The sequence below is a fragment of the Pseudophryne corroboree genome, chromosome 4 (genome assembly GCF_028390025.1).
Source record: "Pseudophryne corroboree isolate aPseCor3 chromosome 4, aPseCor3.hap2, whole genome shotgun sequence".
Classification (NCBI taxonomy): Eukaryota; Metazoa; Chordata; class Amphibia; order Anura; family Myobatrachidae; genus Pseudophryne; species Pseudophryne corroboree.
The window spans coordinates 495,702,056-495,717,481 of record NC_086447.1 but is presented as its reverse complement, the minus strand read 5'-3'; positions in this window follow the sequence as shown (position 1 = coordinate 495,717,481).

Below are 15,426 nucleotides of genomic sequence, written 5' to 3'. Positions count from 1 at the left end.
ATAAGGGTGGGTGGGAGGGCCCAAGGACAATTCCATCTTGCACCTCTTTTTTCTTTTCTTTTTCTTTGCATCATGTGCTGATTGGGGAGGGTTTTTTGGAAGGGACATCCTGCGTGACACTGCAGTGCCACTCCTAAATGGGCCCGGTGTTTGTGTCGGCCACTAGGGTCGCTAATCTTACTCACACAGTCAGCTACCTCATTGCGCCTCTTTTTTTCTTTGCGTCATGTGCTGTTTGGGGAGGGTTTTTTGGAAGGGACATCCTGCGTGACACTGCAGTGCCACTCCTAGATGGGCCCGGTGTTTGTGTCGGCCACTAGGGTCGCTAATCTTACTCACACAGCTACCTCATTGCGCCTCTTTTTTTCTTTGCGTCATGTGCTGTTTGGGGAGGGTTTTTTGGAAGGGCCATCCTGCGTGACACTGCAGTGCCACTCTTAGATGGGCCCGGTGTTTGTGTCGGCCACTAGGGTCGCTTATCTTACTCACACAGCGACCTCGGTGCAAATTTTAGGACTAAAAATAATATTGTGAGGTGTGAGGTATTCAGAATAGACTGAAAATGAGTGTAAATTATGGTTTTTGAGGTTAATAATACTTTGGGATCAAAATGACCCCCAAATTCTATGATTTAAGCTGTTTTTTAGTGTTTTTTGAAAAAAACACCCGAATCCAAAACACACCCGAATCCGACAAAAAAAATTCGGTGAGGTTTTGCCAAAACGCGTTCGAACCCAAAACACGGCCGCGGAACCGAACCCAAAACCAAAACACAAAACCCGAAAAATTTCAGGCGCTCATCTCTGAAAAGACTTTGGTGAAAATGCCTTAAAAATGGGTGAAAATGGCCTGCAATTGTATACGCAGGGGGGCAATTTCAATATCTCTGAAATTATAGGAGCTAATTGAATACTCTTAATAAACTGTTATCAATGTTATGTTATACATGCCGTACTACAGAATGTGACCTGAACTCTTCTAGTATGTACGCTGTTGTACCAAAGTGTGACATGTTGTTGCCACAAGAAAGTATCTTTTTATTTTTTCTAGTGGGTAACTCAGACTTCAGCTCAGCTAATACTGAATTTGTCCTATAGTCACACACAACTGATCAATCCTCTATTTGTCTGTTCTTAGTACTTGTAGAGAAAAACTACATCTTTGACTTTTGTTCCAGTATACCAGCAATATCCAGAAGCAATGTTTGTCATTTAAACACCAGTGTACTATTCAACTTAGAATATTGCACCCAAATCAAGAGAGTGTTTGTATGTGTATGTGTCTGTATGTGTATTAATTCCAGTACTAGTCCTATGTTTCCTGCTTTGCTACAAAAATATCTATTACGTGTCCTATTGATCTGGGCAGAGATCGCACAAACAGAACAGATTGTCAGGGAGGTTTTTGCATGGCCCATGAATGTATACATACACAGTGAACACATACTATGTTAATATATCTTCTCTCTAACTTAAATAAATATGGTCAGTCTTTCATCATGTCTGAAATCTCAGGTTAATGTTTCCTCAGTTCTGTTCAGGTTATTTCATAACTATGAACTTTGGTAACCATTATTATTTTAGTCATACCTCCCAACTGTCCCGATTTTCGAGGGACAGTCCCGTTTTTTTTGGTAGTGGTGCAGCAGGGACTGTACAAGAATGTACATTGTGGATGCAGTTCCCCAGTGTGCATCCTCAGCAGTAGTAATAATATATTGCAGAGCTCAAGGTCCACAAATAAAATACACATAAGCTCTGTGCAGCAAACTACACATACACAAAACCTATAACGTCACAAGATGCCCTAATTGATTGGTTGAACATGATGTCAGTTCTCATTTCATGAACCCCCTGGAGTACCTGAAGGCTACTGGTGGACGTCTCCCTGGAAGAAGGAAAGTGGTGCCCCTTTCCTGAGAGTCTGGGGGATGCCGCTCTCTCACTTCCTCCATTGGCACGAGGTCTCCTCTGCCCAGTGGCGAATTTAAAGGGGGATGGAAAGGGCGATCACCCCCATCGTACACCTGCCCCGCATATTTGGCAAGCCACCGCCGGCATTGCTGGGCACTCTTGCGCCTGCGATAGCCTCTATTAGTGACATGCAGCTTGTGTTCCAGCTGGCAGAAGTGCCGAGATCCCTCCCTGTCATATACCACAAGCGGAAGTGACGTTGTGCTGTCATATTCCACAAGTGGAAGTGACGTTTCATTTACCTGTAATGGAATGCATGCTGGCAGTAAAGTACCGCTTATGGAGACTCACCCAGTGCGACCACCACCAGCAGCCCCACATCTGGACCCCCACCGCCGGGAACCGGACGCCCCTGGAGAGCTCTTAGGACATCGAGTGCCCCACAAAACGTACTGGTTACATAGGTAAGAGACCACCAGGCAATAGGCAGAATGTGTAGTGTGTCTGTGTTTATATACTGTATACATGTGTTTATATGTGTCTGTATGTGTACGTGTGAGTCTGTGAACTTCTTTAGGTTATGCCTGTGTATGAACTGGGAAGATGGGTGTGAGTTTGGCTGTATGCGTGCAAATCAAAAGATACAAAAAAAAAAAAGGATTGTAAAATGATAAATAAGGATAGATGAAGACATGAAAAAAAGGTCTCTCTTGTATGGCAATGAGACACTCACAGTACATATACAGTATTTTGCTACAATACATGTTTTAATCTACTAACAATTGGAGAAAGTGACGTTTTGGCACCAGCATTAGATCTGTGAGCATCTCATTGCCACAAAGGCAATTTTCTATCCTTATTTTTTTTCTTCAAAAAAGGCTATTTACAGTAGCGCCATTGTATCGCACCACTTGTATCAGCAGTAACGGCACTCTGACCTGCTTCCAGCCACACTTTCCTGTCTCTAGCACACACAGTCTGTCCACTTCCTCCCACTGTCACTGCCTGCCTAGGGGCAGCATGCTGCAGCAGTCTGTGGTAGCAGATCTCCTGAACAGGTTTCTGGGTGATTACGTGGAGAACCTGGACAGAAGCTGGGCATCCGGGGGAGGGGGGGGGGGGGTAGTGTCTCTGTACTGATCTCTTTCTCTGACCATTGTCTCTCTCTCTCTATCTCTGACCTCTGTCTATCTCTCCACTGATCTCTCTTTCTCTGACCCCCCCCTCTCTCTCTCTGACCCCTGTCTATCTCTCTGACCCCTATCTCTCTCTCACCCCTGTCTGTCTCTCCACTAATCTCTCTTTCTCTTACCCAGTGGCGTGCGGTGAGGTCAGTGGCTGGGGAGGCACAAGCAACTAAAATTCTGCCCCCCCCCCCCCCATAGAGTGGGGGGGGGGGAAGTGTAGCCCCCCCCCCCCTACATTCGTGAAACCAGCACAAGGCAGAACCAGCCAGGGGGGATAATGCCATAGCAGGAGAGACACTAGGTATGGGGTCCCCCTGCCATAACATTAATCTGTCCCCCCAAACTAGTCAGCCCAGTGCTATGCCCCGCACCCCTGGTGGCGGTGGGTGCGGGGTTCATTGTTAATATTGTTCTTTACAGATGGCCTACAGGTCCCAGCAAGCCTGCCCCCAGCATGCTGGCAATTGGAGAACCACAAGTGCCAGCATGCCCGGATATAAATGGTCCGCTGGCACCTGTGGTCCACCTGTAAAGAACAGTAATATTGTTCTTTACAGGTGTCCAACAGGTCCCAGCAAGCCTGCCCCACCATGCTGGCACTTGGAGAACCACAAGTGCCAGCATGCCCGGACATAAATGGCCTGCCGGCACCTGTTGTCCACCTGTAAAGAAAATATTAAAATTAAAACACCACACAGTCTTTAAAAAAGAGTTTATTTGACAGGGTCTTCACCTGGGGGCGGCGGCCTTTAAGCTCTTTTGCATGGCCGCCACCTCCCCAGGGCTTCCGGCATCTTCACCTGAGGGGGCGCCACCACCCCAGGGCTTCCAGCGTCTTCACCTGGGAGGCGGCGGCCTTAAAGCTCTTTTGCACGGCCGCCGCCTTCCCCAGGGCTTCCAGCGTCTGCACCTGGTGGGCGGTGGCTGCTAAGCTCTTTTGCATAGCTGCCGCCCATCCAGGACTTCCGGCGTCTTCTGCCTTCAGGAGGTCTTCTCCGCTCTTCCTCCGCCGTCGGACTGACAGCCGCTCCCTCGCACTGACTTATATAAGTCAGCTGGAGGGGGCAGGGCGATGACGCAGCGAGCCGTGATTGTCTTGCGGCGGCCATCTTGAATTTAAAAAATGACGCGGAGGCGCCATTTTTGAAATTGGTACCGCTCCGCTGCCCAAACTCTACAAAGCCGCCCGCACCTCTGCCGCCTGCATCTCCGCCACCTACCGCCGCCTGCACCTCCGCCGCGCCCACAACAGTGATTGACAGCCGATCCAGTGACGGATCCGCTGGCCAATCACTGTGGCCTCACTGACAGGGGCTTGCTTTCATGGGTTGAAAGCACGTTCCTGTGTGAAAGCGGCACCTCTAATGGTGCCGCTTTCCCATGTTATTTCAATGGGCTTTAATGCCCATTGCTAGGCCCCGCCCGCGCCTGCCCCCCGCTCCCCATACCTTTCCCTTTCTGACCGGGAGGCACCACGATCGGTGCCTCCCAAACACATTTACACAGGGGTAATGATTAGGATAATATAAAGCAGATACTCATGACACAGAATATGTATCATAAGTATCTTCTTTATATTATTTTAATCATTAATGACAGGGGAGGCACTGCCTCCCCTGCCTCCCTTGACTGCACGTCCCTGCTCTGACCCCTGATCTCTCTCTCTCCTGATCTCTCACTCTCTCTGGGAGGAGAAGTGGGAGGAGTAATGAGTGGAGGGGGAGGAGTCAGGATTCATTCATAACACCCCCTCCCCCCTACAAGAAAAGTCTGGATCCGCTCCTGCCTCTGCTTCAAAAGCAGCAGCACATGGAGGCTAGCATAGCACTACCTTGTATGCAGCTCTGGCATCGATTTGTGCTGTCTGTCTGCAATGCTAAACCAGCCAGGCATGTTATACATTAATAGAAGTTTCACCAGGGTAAAAGTACAAGTGCCGCACTTTGCCTGTATTTGATATGTTTCATTTCTAGAGCAGCTCCTTTTTATCCTTTTTAGTTGTCCTGCAGGAATCGATTGGAGCCAATTGTGGCATTGATATAACTTAGAGAGTCAGTATTTTTAGTATAGGTTTTCGGCTGTAATTTCCCTTCTTCTACATATATGGTAATGTCCAGGAACGTGTTTTGTTTACACCACATGACCGGACTGACGGATGATGCAAAGGTCACATGATCAGAGTACCTGCCAAATGGGCGACTTACTCACTAAAGGACGGATGAACACGTAACCCTTAAGGGCGGCCCAGAGGAAGGAGAGAGACACACATTGGAGGCCGATACATGATGACGTAGATGAGGGAGTTCCTGGCACACGAGCGTCACAGACTATTAGGACTTTTTTTGTAATTAGCCACTGTCCTTCCCTTGACAGGATTCAGTCCTACCATGAATGCCATATTTATTGTGCTTTAAAATCTATTGGCACTATTTTACTGTGTTCCACTGTGAATATCAGTTTGCATGGTGCTGTTTAAAATCTATCTGGCACCTATTGTTTTTAATTTATTTGAATTTGTCCTACTTGAGTAATATTAAATAAGTGTTTTTAAAAAGGTTTTACACTATGTTCTACTTATCTCTTTCCATTTCCGGTACTCAATTGAGTTAAAAACCTAATGTGAGAAAGAGACTACAAGGGAGTAACATACATTCCAACCCCATACACAGCGCTGGTGCAGTGGTAATTCTATGTATCCTTATTCTGTCCAACCCAGTTGTAAGCTTGGACAGATCTAACCTACGTCTGGTATGTGCATGGATCAAAGATGTAGAATAGAAAGAATAATCATTCAATCTCATCTGTTTATCTAGAGGGAAGGTTAAATCAATCGGTCGTAAATGAGAAATCAAATGTGTCGCAAAACCTCTCACCTGGAAGTAAGCAAAAAAAGGGGGAAATTAAGAGTTGGGAATTTTTGTTTGAGTTGAGTCAGGGTGAGAATTTCAGAACAATCTGTGTTGAGAAACTGGTATACCGAACGTAGACCTCCGAGACACCAGCTTTTCACTACTATATCGATCTCCCCACCTTGATAAGTCAGATTAAATAAAAGACGTTGGAATAAGGAGTGTGCCACAGTAAGGCCCATACGTTTCCTTACCTGAGTCCAAGCTCTATAAGGAGAAGATAATAATGTATTTAAACGTATGGAAGCCGATACAGTAGGATCTGAAAAGTGCAATACAGCTAGCAAATCACCGCGTGGCAACATAGACTGTTCAAATGTTTAATTGACAGAGGGGGTCATTCCGACCCGTTTGCATGCAGCGGTTCTTCGCTGCAGTGCGAACGGATCGGAACAGCTCATGCGTGGTGGCCGCACTGCGCACGCGCACTGTTGCCCGGAGACAGCCATTGCTGGGCAGCGTCCAGAACAAATAAGGAAGTGATCGCTAGCGCGTTCGCAAGAAGATTGAGAGGAAGGAGGCGTTCAGGGCATCTACTCACTGTTTTCTGGGCGTGGAGATCTGAACGCATGCGTGTCCAGGCGTTAGGAGGGCGGATGTCTGACGTCAATCCCGGGACCTTCATCACTGGATCCGTCGCACAGGGTAAGTAAGTCTGACCCTAGTCTTGTTTTGCATGAAACTTTTTTAGCATAGCAGGGCTGCACAAGTGATCGCAGCCCTGCTATGCTAAATTACACTCCCCCATAGGCGGCGTCAAGTTGATCGCACGAGCAGCAAAAAGTTGCTACGTGCGATCAACTCAAAATGACCACCATAGTTATCTTGGCCCCCTACCCAGTCTACAGCATACCTATAATTGTCCGCAAGAGAATAGTCTTCCGGGCAAGGTAAATTTACACCCCCTAATAACGTTGATTGTTTTAATTTAAAAAGAGCGATGCATGGGCGTTTATTTGCCCAAATAAATTTGGTGAGGACTCTGTTGATTACATGTATATCCCGTTTGGACAGTAAAAATGGAAGCATCTGAATTGGGTATAGCAGGCGAGGAGAGGAAATCATTTTGTATAAATGGTACCTACCGAAGTACGAAATCGGGAAATGTTGCCACTTAGCAAAATCATCCATCATTTTATTAATAAAATAGGAAAAATTTAAAGAGTAGACTATCACGCTTGGCTTGGTTTGAGTATCCGGCAATGAGGTTTGCCCAAGGAAGTAATTGTCTGCGGATGAAGAAGACGAGGAGGCTGGATATAGTTCCTTCTCATGAGACACGAGACAGATGGAGAACATAGGCAGGTCTAGAAGGCAGATATTCGTAGCTTGAGCGAAACTGAAGACAAGGGTCTGCGGGTTAGCAGGTGGTGGCTTGGAATGACGAGGCTGAACTGTGGCCTTGTGAACTGTGGCTTGAATGACGAGGCTGAAAGGCACGGCCTTGTGAACTGTGGCTTGAGAGACGAGGCTGAAAGGCACGGCCTTGTGAACTGTGGCTTGAGAGACGAGGCTGAAAGGCACGGCCTTGTGAACTGTGGCTTGAGAGATAAGGCTGAAAGGCACGGCCTTGTGAACTGTGGCTTGAGAGACGAGGCTGAAAGGCATGGCCTTGTGGACTGTGGCTTGAGAGACAAGCTGGAAGCACGGGGACCGTCCTTGCCCAGAGGCACTTACTGGGTCGGGGTTTCCAGGAGCGCTTCCACAGGCGGCAGTAGGTTAGAAACGGCAGGGCTGTGGCAGCAACTAAGAGACGGCAAAGCAGAGCCAGGGAGTAACCAGGACATGGCAAGAATCCTGGGAGCACAGAGCTATAGCACCTACAACTGGGTTGCAACTTGAAGCACTGGCGCCCCTGTCATAATCCAGCCCCCTTTTATAAGGAGAGATCTCCCTGGATTGGCTGGATACGCAGGAAGCCTGCACTATTGCTTTAGAATTGGTCTCCAACATGGCGGCTCCCAGTAAAGCAGACCTTTCTGCTGGCACCCAGACACTCCCCCGCCCCTGGTCTCCTAGCAACCGCCCTTGAGTGTGATCCGCTGCAACGGCATCCCGCCGCCACGAGCGAACCCACCGCAAGCAGACCCGCCGCAGCAGCCCACCTCTGCCGCTGCCCACAAGCCGCCCGCACAGCAGACCTCACGGCCCCGGCGTGCCGGTAAGTCCCCGGATGCTGACAGTACCCCCCCTTTGAGGGTGGACTCCGGACACCTATATGGTTTGGCTGGAAACTTGGCAATAAATGCCCGAAGAAGTTTTGGAGCATGGACATCTTCTGCTCCCACCCAAGACCTCTCCTCGGGTCCATATATCCCTTCCAATCAATAAGGTATTGGAGGCGGCCATACCGTCTGCGGGAGTCGAGGATCTTATGAACCTCAAATTCGTCTCCTTGTGCTGACTGGATCTTGGGAGACTTAGGCAGTGCAGCTCTGAATCGATTAAGTACCAACGGTTTTAAAAGAGAAATGTGAAACGCATTAGGGATTCTCAGATGCAGAGGTAACTTCACCTTGTAAGCCACTGGATTTAATACTTTCTCAATTGGATATGGCCCAATAAACCTGGGAGCAAACTTTTTAGTAGGTACCTTCAGCCTCAGGTTAAGTGTGGAAACCCAAACTCGATCTCCCACTTTAAGGTGGATAGGTTTTATACCTCTTGGATGTCTTAAGCAAAGCCTCGTGAACTTGTCTCCAAGTTTTGGTGAACTGTTGAAGTGCTAATTCTGCGGCAGTCACCTCAAGCGTAGGTATAAGTTGAAAGTCAGGAACTCTTGGATGATAACCATAGTTTATGTAGAATGGAGAAGATTTTGTAGCAGAATGGTAGAGATTGTTATGGGCAAATTCTGCAAATGGGAGATAGTCCAGCCAGTCGTCCTGAGAGGAAGACATAAATAAACGTAGGAAAGTCTCCAAGTCCTGGTTCACTCTCTCCGTCTGGCCATCTGTTTAGGGATGATACCCTGGGGAGAAGTTCAGCTTCACACCAAGGGCAGAACATAGGGACCTCCAAAACTTGGCCACAAACTGAGGACCCCTATCTGATACAATATCCTGTGGTAGACCATGAAGTCGGAAGATCTCTGCTATAAACAACTTTGCCAACTGGGACGCTGATGGGAGACCAGACAGAGGAACAAAGTGTGTCATCTTAGAGAACCGGTCAGCTATGACCCACACGGTATTTCGTCCGCCAGAAACAGGTAGATCTGTAATAAAATCCATAGAGATATGAGTCCATGGTTTTTGCGGCACAGGTAATGGGTGGAGTAAACCGGATGGAGGACCTTTAGGACTTTTATGCTGGGCACACTTCGGACAAGCAGCTACGAATTCTTGAACATTAGTCCTGAGACAAGGCCAGCAGAAGGAACGCTGAATGAACTTGAACGTTTTATGAACACCTGCATTGCCCATAAAGGAGGAGGAGTGAGCCCATGTAAGAAGTCTCTTGTGAAGATTCGGGGCGACGAATATTCTTCCGGGAGGAGGAAGCTGAGACATACGAGTTGCTGAGAAAGAGGTGGTTTCCAAGATAAACTGTACCTTTGAATGATCAGTGGGTTCTTCAGAACTTAGGGAACGAGATAGTGCATCTGCTTCTCTATTGAGAGAGCCTGGTCGGTAGCTGAGTTTAAACTTGAAACAGGTAAAGAAGAGAGCCCATCTTGCTTGGCGTGGGTTCAGACATCGAGCTGATTGTAAATATAGGAGGTTCTTGTGATCCGTGGTTAACGAGATTGGATGCTGAGCTCCCTCCAACAGATACCTCCACTCCTCAAAGGCTAACTTAATCGCCAGTAATGTTTGTTCTCCAATAGCGTAATTCTGTTCCGCGGGAGGGAATCTTCGCGAGAAGAACACACAGGGATGGACTTTCTTGTCCTCGAAGAGCTGGGACAACACTGCTCCTACTCGTACAGTGGAAGCATCAACCTCAACCAGGAACGGACGACTGAGATCGGGTTGACGCAGGACAGGGGCGGTCATGAAGGCTTTCTTTAAAGATGAAAAGGCTTCCAAAGCCTGCGGGAACCACTTGGCAGGATCTGCTCCTTTTCTAGTTAATGCGGTAATGGGAGCTATGACGGACGAGTAATTCTTAACGAATCTCCGGTAGAAGTTGGCGAATCCCAGAAAACGTTGAACCCCCTTAAGGGTAGCAGGAAGCGACCAATCCTGGCTTGCCTGGACTTTAGCAGGATCCATCTGTAACTTCTGTCCCGAGAGGATGTAACCGAGGAATGGAATCGTGGATACTTCGAAGGTACACTTCTCTAATTTGCAGAATAACTGATTCCTTCTTAAACGGGTTAGAACCTCTTTGACTTGTTCTCGATGGGTCTTCAGATCCCTAGAAAAGATGAGGATGTCATCCAAATATACCACCAAGCAGTCATAGAGGAGGTCTCTGAAAATTTTGTTGACGAATTCCTGAAAGACAGCTGGGGCATTACACAGGCCGAAGGGCATTACCAGATATTCGTAATGTCCATCGCAGGTATTAAACGCTGTCTTCCATTCGTCTCCTGGGTGAATACGTATTAGATTGTAGGCCCCCCTTAAGTCCAATTTGGAGAAAACAGTAGCCCCTTTAACTCGGTCGAATAGTTCTGGAATCAGAGGCAACGGATATCTGTTCTTAATTGTTATGTCGTTGAGACCTCTATTGTCAATACAAGGCCGCAGACCCCGTCCTTCTTCTTGACAAAAAAAAAAACCTGCCCCAGCCGGAGAGGTGGAAGATCGGATGAAACCTTTATCCAAATTCTCCCGGATATACTCCGACATTACCTGTGTCTCAGGGAGTGAGAGAGGGTAAGTTCGACCCCGGGGAGGAGTTTTGCCTGGTACCAGATCAATGGGGCAGTCCCAAGTTCGATGCGGAGGTAAGGTGTCTGCCCCGTGTTTACTGAAGACATATTGGAAGGCCTGGTACTGTATTCCACAGGAAGGCTGGAGGGGCTGGAAGAACAGAGGGATCTTACTGTGAGCAAACAATTCTGGAAGCAGCTTCTCCCCAAGAGAGAACATCCATGGTTTGCCAATCTATGTGGGGATTGTGTTTAATCAACCACGGGAATCCTAGGATCAGTTCGTGAGAGACTTTAGGAATTACAAGGAAAGAGATGTTTTCCGAATAAAGAACTCCAACCTTCATCATGAGAGGAATAGTAAGAAAGGATATAATCCCCTCAGGATTATGACTTCCATCCACCGCAGTAATAGAAATAGTACGATCCAAACGGACCGTTTGTATTCCAGATCGTTTAACCAGAGCTGAGGTAATGAAGCTTTCGGCGGCTCCAGAATTGAGTAGTGCAGGGATGAGAAGGGAGGAAGAAGGGAGCTCCAGGTGAGTCAACAAAACAGACTCTTTCTTGGCAAGTATTTCTGGGGATTCTCCTAACTTAACCTCTCCGGCACAAGCTAGGAGCAGGCGTTTCCCGGACGTTGACTGCAGGATCTAACAAAATGATCGGATGCACTGCAATACATGCATAAGTTCCTTTGTCGCCGTCTCTGGCGTTCTTTGTTGGAGAGACGGAAACGATTGATCTGCATGGGTTCTTCTGTGGTTGGGGATGGCGGTCTAGGCGGCGGGATGACTCGAGGCTTGGGACGATCTGACTGCGATCTCTCCAGACAGCGTTTTCTGTACCTCAGGTCTAGTTTATTACACAAGGAAATTAGCTTATCCAACTTGTCAGGTACATCCTGAGTTGCTAGGTTATCTTTGATCTTTTCGGAGAGACCGATCCAGAAAGCTGCAATGAGAGCTTCTTCATTCCAGTTCAGTTCTGAGGAGAGGGTACGGAACTGGATTACGTACTTACTGACCGTACGTGTGCCCTGACGCAGGCGCAGGATCTCCAGTGAGGCGGCAGAGGTCCTGCCCGGTTCATCGAAGATTCTTCAAAAGGTGGCTACGAACTCCGAGTAGTTAGAAAGGATGGGATCCGTTCTCTCCCACAAAGTTGAAGCCCATTCCAACGCTTGCCCAGAAAGCAGAGAAATTATGTAGGCTATCTTGGTTCGTGATGATGGGAAATTGGCGGACTGTAGCTCGAACTGAATTTCGCACTGGTTAAGAAACCCGCTGCATTGTTTAGGATTCTCATCGAACTTACTGGGTGATGGCCAGGGACGGACTGGGACTAAAAATAGGCCCTGGCATTTTTGAAGCACACAGGCCCACCTCTGTGACTCCTCCCCTTACTATTCCTGACTCCTCCCACTTATTAGTCTATGTTCTTACAAATATAATTAATATTCTAACAACATACAGGCGTACATCATTCTCTATTAAAATATACACAACCAGTGGTTGAAGTGGACATTTTTAAGTGGGGGTATGTAAATGTGAGGCTTGTAATTAAGCGCGCGTCGAAGGCGCGCGCGCTCCGGAAAAGGGGGCGTGGCCACTCAAAAGGGGGTGTGGTCTTCAGTGTAATTTACCACACCATACACCCCTTATACGCATTATGCACCACAATAGTAGGACCCCTTATACTATCTAGTACTGCTGCCCCTTTCACATTATACCACACAGTATGAGACAAAATTCACATTACAGCACCCGGTATGAGTCGAAATTTACATTATATGCCCCCGATAGTGCAGTGCCAGGTATACAAATGCCCCCACAGTGCCAGGTATACAAATGCCCCCACAGTGCCAGGTATACAGATGCCCCCACAGTGCCAGGTAAACAATTGCCCCCACAGTGCCAGGTAAACAATTGCCCCCACAGTGCCAGGTACACAAATGCCCCCACAGTGCCAGATCCACAAATGCCCCCCACAGTGCCAGGTATACAAATGCCCCCACAGTGCCAGGTATACAAATGCCCCCACAGTGCCATGTATACAAATGCCCCCACAGTGCCAGATCCACAAATGCCCCCACAGTGCCAGGTATACAAATGCCCCCACAGTGCCAGGTATACAAATGCCCCCACAGTGCCAGGTATACAGATGCCCCCACAGTGCCAGGTAAACAATTGCCCCCACAGTGCCAGGTAAACAATTGCCCCCACAGTGCCAGGTACACAAATGCCCCCACAGTGCCAGATCCACAAATGCCCCCACAGTGCCAGGTATACAAATGCCCCCACAGTGCCAGGTATACAAATGCCCCCACAGTGCCATGTATACAAATGCCCCCACAGTGCCATGTATACAAATGCCCCCACAGTGCCAGGTATACAAATGCCCCCGCAGTGCCAGGTATACAGATGCCCCCACAGTGCCAGGTATACAGATGACCCCACAGTGCCAGGTATACAAATGCCCCCACAGTGCCAGGTAACCAATTGCCCCCACAGTGCCAGGTAAACAATTGCCCCCACAGTGCCAGGTACACAAATGCCCCCACAGTGCCAGATCCACAAATGCCCCCCACAGTGCCAGGTATACAAATGCCCCACAGTGCCAGCCAATTGCCCCCACAGTGCCAGGTATACAATTGCCCCACAGTGCCAGTCAATTGCCCCACAGTGCCAGGTATACAATTGCCCCCACAGCAGCCAGTGCTGCAGCTGCTTACCGCTGCTGCACTGCTGCTGTTGCTGCTGCTGCTGCTCCTCCTCCTCCGGGCTGTGAGGGACGGGGGTGAGAACGCCGGGCGCCCGCCAGCACGGCTGTGTCTGGCGCGGCAGCGTATAGCGTTCAAACCAGCCGCCGGTTCGTGAGCCAATCAGAGCTCGCGGACCGGCGGCTTCTGATTGGCTGCCGGTCCGCGAGCTCTGATTGGCTCACGAACCGGCGGCAGCTTTGAAGTCCGCTATACGCGCCGCGCCAGACACAGCCATGCTGGCGGGCGCCCGGCGTTCTGACCCCCGTCCCTCACAGCTCTCCAAGCCTGACAGCTGAGACGCGCTGCCGTCGGACTGAGCGGCAGCGCGTCTCAGTGACCGCTGGACCGGCCCACGTGGCCATCGGCCCTTCTGGCATCTGCCAGAAGTGCCAGATGGCCAGTCCGGCCCTGGTGATGGCAAATGCAACTGTGGAAGTGGTACTGGCACAGGAGGAAGCGGAGCCGGAGGCGCTATTGTGGGAGCAGCCGTAGATACTTGGGGTGCCGTCATGGCAACACAGAGAGAGTCGAGGCGGTCAGACATATTCTGCATGAACTGCACAATTTGAGATTGTGTGGCCTCCTGCTTACTCAAGCGGGACCAAATATCCACGGTGGAATCACCTCCTGAGGCCTGATCACCCGTCGGATCCATATGGCCGGTGCTTCCTGTCACGCTTGGCTGGGTTTGAGGATCCAGCAACTGAGGTTTGCCCAAGGTAGTAATTGCAGATGAAGAAGACGAGGAGGCTGGATATAGTTCCTTCTCATGAGACATGAGACAGATGGAGAACATAGGCAGGGCTAGAAGGCAGATATTCGTAGCTTGAGCGAAACTGAAGACAAGGGTCTGTGGGTTAGCAGGTGGTGGCTTGGAATGATGAGGCTGAACTGTGGCCTTGTGAACTGTGGCTTGAATGACGAGGCTGAAAGGCCCGGCCTTGTGAACTGTGGCTTGAGAGACGAGGCTGAAAGGCACGGCCTTGTGAACTGTGGCTTGAGAGACGAGGCTGAAAGGCACGGTCTTGTGAACTGGGGCTTGAGAGGCGAGGCTGAAAGGCACGGCCTTGTGAACTGTGGCTTGAGAGACAAGGCTGAAAGGCATGGCCTAGTGAACTGTGGCTAGAGAGACGAGCTGGAAGCACGGGGACCCTCCATGCCCAGAGGCCCTTACTGGGTCAGGGTTTCCAGGAGCGCTTCCACAGGCGGCAGTAGGTTAGAAACGGCAGGGCTGCGGCAGCAACTAAGAGACGGCGAAGCAGAGCCAGGGAGTAACCAGGACACGGCAAGAATCCTGGGAGCACAGAGCTATAGCACCTACAACTGGGTTGTAACTTGAAGCACTGGCGCCCCTGTCATAAACCAGACCCCTTTTATAAGGAGAGAGCTCCCTGGATTGGCTGGATACGCAGGAAGCCTGCACTATTGCTTCAGAATTGGTCTCCAACATGGCGGCTCCCAGTAAAGCAGACCTTTCTGCTGGCACCCAGACACTCCCCCGCCCCTGGTCTCCTAGCAACCGCCCTTGGTGTGATCCATTGCAGTGGCATCCCGCAGCCACGAGCGGACCCCCCCGTCGCCTACCACCCGCAAGTGGACCCGCTGCAGCAGCCCTCCTCTGCCGCTGCCCACAAGCCACCCGCACAGCAGACCTCGCAGCTCCGGCGTGCCGGTAAGACCCCGGACGCTGACATAGAGTTCAGTGAGTTTAGATGATAATCGTAACCCCAAATAGGGTATGTAGTCAGCAGCCTACTTAAATGGAAATGCAGAACCCCAACCTAGCCTTGCCTGCGGATCCAATGCCAATGCCTCCATTTTATCAAAATTC